This window comes from Otolemur garnettii, unplaced genomic scaffold, assembly GCF_000181295.1.
Source record: "Otolemur garnettii isolate 467f Iridium unplaced genomic scaffold, OtoGar3 scaffold00123, whole genome shotgun sequence".
Classification (NCBI taxonomy): Eukaryota; Metazoa; Chordata; class Mammalia; order Primates; family Galagidae; genus Otolemur; species Otolemur garnettii.
Window position 1 is genome coordinate 1,794,764 of NW_003852518.1, and position 10,347 is coordinate 1,805,110.

The window sequence follows — 10,347 nt, forward strand, 5'->3', positions numbered from 1 at the left end:
TTCTCCATGCAGACGCACACTGTCACGTTCAGAGCTTGGATTTCATTGCTCCTCAGTCAGCCTTCCCCCAACCCCAAGCCTCTGGAGGTGTGGATGCAGCCATGCTCTGCTTGTACCCTCACTACCCCGAGGACTCACAGTCAGCCCCCACCCCCCCCCGCAGAGCCTCTGGAGGTGTGGGTGCAGCCATGCTCTGCTTGTACCCTCACTACCCCGAGGACTCACAGTCAGCCGCTTCTTGGGTGATGTGCTTGAAATCACTGGCAGTGCTTCTGCTCTTAGGAGAACTGACTTTGACCCCCTATCCTCTTTGAGGTGACTCCTTTCTGTGTGGAGCCATGGCAGTCACCTCTCTGTGGCCTGCTCCGTTCTACCCTCTTCACTCCTGCTCCAGGCTAAATTATCCCCAAGCAGCAGGCCAGGGACAGATGCAACTGTGAGGTGCTCCCCACTCATTGGTAGTGAAATCGGCTTTTCCATTCACAAGGAATGCCCATGGCATTGACTTTTGTTTGATTAAAAAGTGAAACAAAACAATAAAGCCTCAAACCAAAAAATCAAACATTAGGTCACCTGCTACGCTCACTCACCTACTGAAGTCACCTGTGTTTCAGGGATTTGTATACATTTTGTCTTTTAATCCTCCTAAGGACTCTGAGTATTATGACATAGTGTTATTATGGATTTTCTGATGATAAATCCTCTGAATATTAATGGCATGAATTTAAGAACTTCCATGCCTCCTGATACCAAGATTCATGTCCTACATGAAAGAGCTGGTGGGCTGTGACGTCCCTTCACAGCTCTTGCTGTATGGTTCCTGTTTAATAGGCTCATCTGTCAAGATCTCAGGTGGTGTGACCTTCGCACGGTCTGGTCCTTCATAACCGGGAATCCTGACCTTTCTCATCTGGCTTATGCAAGTTTGTATTTTGTTTCTAGTGGCTCTCATTTCATATTTTTACAGTTCCATTAAGATATAATTGATAGACACAAATCTGCACATTTAATGTATACAATTTGATGAGTTTGCCCAGGTACTTAAACCTGTGATGTCATCATCACGGTCAAGGTAATAAACACATCCATCTCTTCCAAAGTTTCCTTGGGTTTCTTTGCCTTTTTCCTTCCCTTTTTGTAAGAACACTTAACATAATATTTACGCTCTTAAAACATTTCTGTTTTTGAGAGAGAATCTCACTCTGTTGCCTAGGCTGGAGTGCAGTGGTGCTGTCACAACTCACAGAGGTGAAATTCCTTGGCTGAAGAGGTCCTCCCATCTCAGCCTCCCTACAGGAGCATGCTACCACACTGGGCTGATTTTTTGCAAAGATGAGGTCTCACTATGTTTCCTAGGCTGGTCTCAAACTCATGGCCTCAAGACATCTGCCTTCTGGCCTTCCAGGGTGTTGGGATTATAGGCGTGAGCCACTATAGGCAGGTCTTAGCAATTTTTATGTGTATGGCTTTTCATTAACTATAGGCACAGTGCTGTGTCGCAGACTCTAGAACTTACTCATTTTGTTTGGCTGCAACTTTATACCCATTGCACAGATCCCCATTTTCTCCATCCCCCTCATCTCCTGGCAACCATCATTGTATTTTTCTTAGAGAGATATTTGCACTCCCATGCTCATAACAATATTATTCACAGTAGCCACAATATGGAAACAGTTCAAATGCCTATTGGTAGATGAACAGATAAAGAAAGTACATGAGATATTGTTCAACCTTAAAAAAGAAAGAAATCCTACCATTTGCGACAGCGTGAGTGGACCTGGAAGATACGGGGAGTGAAATGAATCTGTCACCAATTCTCCACGTTACTCCAGTTACGTGAAGTATCTAAAATAGTCAAACTCATAGAAACTCTCATTCTGCATAGACCTTCCTGCTGTTATTGTGCTAAGTCTTTAATTTTCAATTGTCCTTATGTCATGTTTTGATAACCCCCTTATAGCTTGAACACAATGACTAATACCTGATGATACTCACTCTCCTTCAGATTTTAATTGGGAATTTTGTGTCCTCACCTCTCATATTTTTTGAGGGGGGAATATAAAAGTGTAAGTTTATTTTATATTAGATAGAGGGAAAGGAGTGGAGGGAGGGGGAGATGAGAAAGAGAGAGAAGAGAGGAGAAGAGAGAGCAGGAAATGAGAGAGGGGAGGGTGGGGGAGGAAGAGAGAGAAAAGGAGTGAGGAAGGGTCTGGCATCCCAAAGAAGGAAGGAAGGATGCCCTCCCTGAAAACACCATTGCTGAGGTTTGTTTTTATTAAAGAACCCAAGACATTTTTTAATTTTTATTTTATTTATTTATTTTATTAAATCATAGCAGTGTACATTAATACTATCATGGGGTACAGTGTGCTGTTTCTCTATACAATTTGAAATACTTTCATCCAACTGGTTAACATAGCCTTCATGCCTTTTTCTTAGTTATTGTGTTAAGACATTTATACTCTACATTTAGAGAGATTCACATGTACTCTTATAGGATGAACCATAGGCATGATCCCACCAATCACCCTCCTTCCATCCACCTTTCCCCCTCTCCTCCCCTCCCTCTCCCCTCTCCCCTTATTCCTGGGCTAAAATTGGGTTATAGCTTTCCTATGAAAGCTATAAATTAGTTTCATAGTAGGGCTGAGTACGTTGAATACTTTTCTTCCATTCTTGGGATACTTTGCTAAGAAGAATATTTTCCAGCTCCATCCATGTAAACATGAGACAGAATCTCTGTTACCCAGGCTAGAGTACCATGGCATCATAACTCATGGGAACCTCATACTCCTGGGCTCAAGTGATCTTCCTGCCTCGGCCTCCCAGGCTGGGCCTTTAGGTGTCCACCACAACGCCTGGCTAGTTTTTACTATTTTTAGTAGAGACAGGTTCTTGCTCTTTCTCAGACTCGTCTCAGACTCATCTCTAACTCCTGAGCTCAAGTAATCTTCCCACCTCAGTCGCTCAGAGTGCTAGGATTACTGGTGAGAGCCACTGCACCTGGCCCTTACCTCTCATTTGCATATTCCTGGGCAAGAAAGATCATTGCTATGTTCTTAGTTTTCTCTTGTGGTGCATCATTACTCAATGTTTTCTTCTCTTTGAATGAGTTCTTCCCATCAGTACACAATTCTATTAGAATTTTGCTTATATACTCAAAATTCTACAATATATTTTAGTTATTATCCAATAGATAAAATGGAGCTGAGCACATATTTTGAACTCTGTCAACATTAACAGAAGAAAATGTTGGACATGTCCAGAGAAGCCCAGAGTCATCCCTTCATGCAGCCTCCTTGCAAGCCCCATGGTCAGGCAAGGTCTGTGCTGAGTTACAATGACTGAGCCTTGCAGACCCTCTGATGCTGGTTGTTCCAGCCACACAGTCCTTCAAGTATCAGGAAAGCTTCCTTTTCCAAGAACAGTAAACTTTTTAGAGACTCAAACCACACTCAACAACTATTACAGATCTCCCTTGAGAAGGAGAATAGAAACATTGCTGAATATATATTTTATTTCCTGACTTTGACTTTCCATTTTTTCCCCAGATTGACTGCAATTCATTCACCTACTCTCTTAAGTCATTAATCACTCTTATATCATTCTTTTCATCATAAAAAGTGATGTCATGGCTGCATCCATTATTTAAAGTTGCCCTTCATAACTCTGAATATGGACAAAACATCCAGAGACAAACGGCTTGGCGAATGTGCAAAATGGAGGTGTCATTTAGCTGGAGTCAGGGGAACAGTGGGTGCCCTTATGTTCGCTGTACCAGCAGTGGATGTGAATGAAAATACACTTTCTTCTTGAACATTGAATTTAAGTCTCATTTTTGTCATACCAGTTCCTCACTAACTCAGGTTATTTTCTGATTATGCCTCTGTAGGCACTGTGCTCTTTTAGAAGAAACTCCCGGATCTGTTTTGACTGACCTATCTGAGAGCCTTCTTGGCATTTACTTCTGTTATAATATATGGCTAACCACAGGCCCCTCTCTGAGGTTCAGGCCAAGAGGTGGTTGAGAGATGTGCTTTGCATAAGATAAAAAAGGTGGAGAAAACAGCACCTGAAGAACCTGGTAACTCATTCAGGGGAAGGCGCCTTCTCCAGGAGGACCTGGCCGAGGGTCACCTTCTCTGCCTCTTCATCATGTCAAGCCTTTTGGAACCAAAATATTGTCAGTGGGATTATTGGTATTTTAAGGAAAGTGCTGTGTCTACACGTGGTCTATGACTTAGAGTCCAGTCCCTCGACATTGTCAGAATCCTGAAGCTGACCAAGCATGAGGGATGCTAAGTCATAGTAACCAAACCCCTGAGAGAAAGGATTTTATGAAATAGATTCATTCACCTGTAATGAAGAATAAAATGCCCAAAGAAGCGTGGAAAGAAGTATGGAGAATCCTCAAAGATCTAAAAGTAGACCTTCCACTTGATCCCACACTCCCATTGCTGTGTATCTCCCTAGAAGAACAAAAATCATTTTAACACAAAGACATTTGCCCAAGAATGTTTACTGCAGCTTAGTTCATAATTGCCAAGTGGTGGAAGCAGCCCAAACACCCACTGACCCAGGAATGGATTAACACACTATGGTATATGTATACCATGGAATACTAGTCAGCCATAAAAAGATGGAGACTTTACATCTTTTATGTTTACCTGGATGGAGTTGAAATACATTCTTCTCACTGACGTATCTCAAGAATGGGGAGAAAAAAGTATCTAATGTACCCAATACTATTACAAAACGAGTACATGAACAATTACATGCTCATACAAACAGTAAGACACAAATGTAGTCTAGCCCAGGGTGGGGGGAGGAGGGAGAGGGGAGGGAGAATGGGGAAGGGTGATTGGTGGGAGGAGGGAGGGCATTTGGTGGGATCTGCTGTGCACAATGCAAAAGTGGTCAGCACACCCGGGAGTGAGGGGCTGTTCTACAACTTGAACTTTACCTTGGAAATGAGAACAATATAACCTAAAAACATGTAACCTCATATTTGAAATATAAAAAAAAAACACCCAAAGACTAGATTTCCCTGTGGTATAAATTATTGGTGTCTGTCACTGTCTGGGACAGTGGGTAGCGTGGGACAGCCTGTGCAATCAGACGTTGTTTCAGAAAACTTGATGTTCACATTCACAGAAGGTGCACATCTTTTTCTAGGAGCAGGGTGTGCTCAACTTCCTGGCCAGATACTTCCTTGTCTGGAGAGAGATACATGAGTTCTACAAAAGTTGTTTCCTGGCCTTGCATTTCTTATGCTTTCATTGCCTATCAACCTGTATTTTTATGGAAACCTTTTCTTCTCTAAATTCGATAATATCTCAGGTAAGTGTTGTCAGTATGTTTTGTTTGGGGGTGGTTCAGTCTCATTATATGAGTGTGTATGTTGCTATCCTGATCTCTTACATTTCTATTTCTAGTAGCTCTGAAAAGACAATCATACTATATGTTTAGGTCACAGAGGAGGGGTCCTGGCAGGGAGAGGATTTGCTGTTGTCTGTAGTTAGAAAACTTCTTCCACAAGAAGGGAAAAGAGAGATGGAAATCTGTGTTTCCCAATCCTTCACCCAAAGGAAAATTCAAAGAATATGCGTCTGGCTTTTGCTGCTGTTTCCTTTTTCCCTCTACACCCTCTGCCACTCCTTAGTTCCTAAGTTCATCCTATTCGAATCATCTCTCTTTTGTTCTATGTAGTCTGTTTATCCCTTATGTTCCCAGTATACAAAATTATTTCTCTCTCTTCTTTGATATCAGTGAACTCTTTCATTTTCTTAAGGGGGTCATTAGAAAACAAAGTCAATATGTGACAATGTACAGTAAGTTCACATTGAAAACATCGGTTGTGTTCAACCCAGGACTTAATAGGAAAGATAGCAGACGATGGGCCAGTGGAAGACCTGAATTTAAAAGTGTGCCCTCTACGTTACCGTGTGCATTGTTAGTTTTTTACTTCTGTGTCCTGGGATGAAGATGCTGTCATAAAAAAGCCAAAAGAGCTTCATCCTTTATATGTTCAATGTCATACTGAAGTCTTACTTAGTGAAATAAGATGAAAATCGGAAAGGAAGGGAAAAAGTGTCCTTATTCTTAGATTACATGATTGTCTATGTAGAATCAAGAAGAAGTTTCCTAGAATTATAGCAAAGTTGCAGGATAAAAAAAATTTTTAATAAGAAACTCCAATTTGTATTCATTTCCCTGTCCTCCGTACATCCTGGGGAGTGGGTTAGCCACTAAAAACATTGCGAACTGGTCTTACTTTATTTACAAAATCAGTTTATATATTCGCTTCTTCCTCACCTCTTTGAATTGCATATTTCATTCTCATTCCTTTAACTCTGAGCTACAGATGTAAAACATTTCCTCTTGTGCAAAATTTACCCCTTAAGGTGAGTTTCAGGAACAGAAGGAGAAATTCTGAAGCCTTCCTGGTAGCAGTTGAGAAGATGTGAGTTACCTTGTTTACTGAGACTAAGGGAAAACTGCAGGAGATATCATGTGCTAGGCTACAACTGAGGTGATGAGGGTCCCTCAGGCCCTCCAGCCACTTGGGAAGACGGGAGCAATTGATCAAGAGAACTCCCCTGTTGTCTTCTAGTTTACTGTTAAAAATAGCTGCAAAAATATAAGTAAGTTCATGAATACAGCGAGTACTTTGTCTTTACTTTATTACCTGTTATAACTGGGAAATAGGATGTATGAGTTAATCTAATGTGCTAGTTGATGGAATGTTACTAAAACATGACATAAAATTTCACATTTATCCCGAGTGGTTAGGAAATGGAACATTATAATACTCTGCATCTTCAAGAATTGCCACACGTTATAACACATTATACCCACAACAGCAGTGGTTCTCAACAAGTGGAAATTTTGCCCTCTAGGACAGTGGACCCTATTAGCCTTTGGGCATCCCAGGTCCCTGAACCCAGTTGACCTGGTTTGATTACTCGGCTGAGCTAGTAAGTTCAACCAAGGCCATAATTGAAAGCAAATACAAGCGGGAACTAGAAATAAAACTGGAGCAGCACAGTGTGGGTAGAGAGCAAGGTAACCTGCACAGGTCTCAGTGGGACAAAAAGAGATTCTGTTTAAGATCAAATGGAAAGTTTGGAGCACTTCCACAGAGAGCTAGAAGTGGGTCCCTCTCCTAATGGCGGAGAGGTGGGAGGGACAGGCACAAAGGCCTGCAGGGGAATTAATGCCTCTTCCTCTAAGTTTGAAACTGGTGGCAACTCTTTCTTTTTTTTTTAAATTTTTTTTAAGTCATAGCTGTGTACATTAATACTATCATGGGGTACAGCGGGTTGTTACTATATATGATTTGGAATACTTTCATCCAACTGGTTAACATAGCCTTCATGTCATTTTCTTAGTTGTGTTAAGACATTTATATTCCACATTTAGTAAGATTCACATGTACCCTTGTAGGATAAATCATAGGCGTGATCCCACCAATCACTCTCCCTCCACCCAACCTCCTCATTCCCCTCCCCTCCCTGTCCCCTTTCCCCATCTTATACCTCCTTCACGTTTAGATGGATGGAGCTGGAGAATATTCTTCCAAGCAAAATATCTCAAGAATGGAAGAAAAAGTATCCAATGTACTCAACTCTATTACGAAACTAATCTATACCTCGGAGGCAGCAACTTTTTCATTGGCCTCTCTGACCTCCAGACCTTATTGTCCTTTTCTATTGGTCATGATTACTGCCTTTTTTCTATTGGTCGCTGGATACCTAGGTTACCTCAGGCTCACATTCTCTTCTCTTTTTTGGTGAGACTTCCTTACTGGGCAGGCCAGTAAGACTTCCTTACTGGGCAGGCCAGGCTTCCCTCCCATCCCCCTTGAAGCCCTGCTCATTCAACCCCTGAGGGGATTCGCTCCCAAAACCTTGAAGGGAAAATGGACAATAACCACTATGAGCTATTTTCTGCTATCAGAAAGGGGCTTTAAGGATTGAGCCCACCCAGGGACACCAAAAACAAAAAACCAAAACTAAAATAATCAACAAAATAAAACAACAACAACAAAGAAGCATTGACCTATCAGAGGTGGAAGTTTCTGGCCACTTGGTCCACAGGCTCCGTCAGCTTTTTCCAGGATGCCTGTGACATCATCCTACATGGAACTGCTGGAGCCTGGAAGATACGAACTCAGCAGTGAGGTCAAACAGGCGGGATCCAAACACCAGGAGCCTGGGGGACACGAACTTAGCAGTGAGGTCAAACAGGTGGGATCCAAACACCAGGAAAAGGATGATCATAATTACGGGCCCAGTGAAAGGTTACAGAAAGAAAAGTTCCTCTAAGTCAGGTATTAAAAGAGCCTTGGAAGACTCTTGCTGTTCCCTACATTGTGTTAGTCCTTCCACATCGTCCTCTTTTAAAATGTAAGAACTTAGCAAACTCTCAATGCCAAGGAATCCATACTGGACAGTACCCTGTCATTCCCAGAACCTCCCTGGGTTGCGTTTTTGTAGAGCAGCTAGTGAGGGAACTTTCCACGTGACCTGTGAGGCCCCCTCTCACCAGGGCAAAGGACAAGTAAGTAAATTCACGTTGGTACCACTGAGCCTTTTCCTTTGACACCTTAAATCTTTTCCTCCTTAAGGAAATTTTAACACCTGTTTAGTGTCCCCAACAAAAGATTTATATGGAAGGCTACAGATTAGTAGTTCTATATACTGAACAAGGGCACTGGAGGGGTAAAGTTTAGCTTTCTGAGAAGTTTACCCAGAGCATTCCCCAAAATTCCAGGACTGTCTTGGAATTCCTGGGGGAATACAGTCCACATTAATTAGGTTGAAGCCCCATGTCAGGGTCTGTCCATTCAGAAGCAAAAAGTGACTGAGACTCTAGATGTCAGGGAATAGTAAAGAAGGCATCTTTTGAATCTAAAACTGAGCAATACTGGGCTTACTGTAATAGGAGAGTGTAGGGTTGGGGACTACTGGATCCAGGGGCACCAGTATTTTATTTACTACCCTTAGTCCTTGGACCAATCTCTATTTTCCATCTGACCATACTAACAAGGAATAATTAGAATTTGAAATGAAGAGCACAAAAAATTGAAATATTTAGGTCTAGATCTAACAAAACATGAAGAAAACTAAAAAACACTGATTAAAAAATTAAATAAGAACTAAATAGCTGATAAATATTTCATATTCTTGAATTGGAAGAATCAATGTTATAATACCAATTATTCCAAACTGATCTATAGGTTTAATAGAATCTCAATCAAAATTCTATCAAATAATTTTATAGATATTGATAAACTGATTCTAAAGTCTGTAGGAAAATGAAAAGGCCTATAATGCCAGCACAATATTGAATAAAAATAAAGTCAGACCGAGGGTCCCTGAGTTATAGATTTACTACAAATCATCAATAATTAAAATAGTGGAATACTGATGAAAGAATAGACAAGAAGATAAATGGAACAGAAAAGAAAGTCCAGAAACAGATGTAAATAAATACTGTACACTCAACTGATCTTTGACAAAAGAGCAAAAGCAATACGGGGGAGAAAGGATCGTCTTCAGCAAATAATGTTGCAGAAACTGAAGAGTCACATGCAAATAAACAAAGTCAGACACGGACTTCACACCTTTTACTAAAATTAATTCAAAATACATCATAAGCTTAACTGTAAAAACTGCAAAACCATAAAATATCTAAAAGAAAACAGGAGAAAAAATCTAGGTGCCTTTGGGTTTAATAATAAGGTTTTTGATCTAACATGAATGCACAATTCATGAAGAAAATATTTAGTTAGATGTTAAAATTAAAAACTTTGGTCCTATGGAAGACACTGTCAACAGAATAAAAAATAAAAGCCACACTTAGGGAGAAAATATCTGCCCAACACGTATTTGACGTTGCCTTGCTTCCAAACTACACAAGAAAGTTCTTAAAACTAAAAAATAATAAATCAAATGTCTCTAATAAATAATGGACAAAAGATCTGAATAGACACTTCACCAAAGACAAAATGCAATGGCAAACGGGCGTGAGATGAGAGGTTCAACATCATTATTTGTCATTAGAAAACTGCAAGTTAAAATGATCCTTTATCATTACAGACCTATGACAAGGGCTACAAGCCAAGTACTGGGGATGCCAAATGCCACTTAGAATGTGGGGCACAGTGATACCGGACTTTCAGGTTCTTGGTCTCATCAATTTGATGAGTGAATTGACAGACCACAGGATCGACAGTAGGTTAGGTTTTATTCAACAGGTATTACAGCTCTCACAAAGAGCCAAACCTCCTTGCAGAGCAGGACCAGTAGTAAGATAGGTTTATATACAAGTGTTACAGCTCTT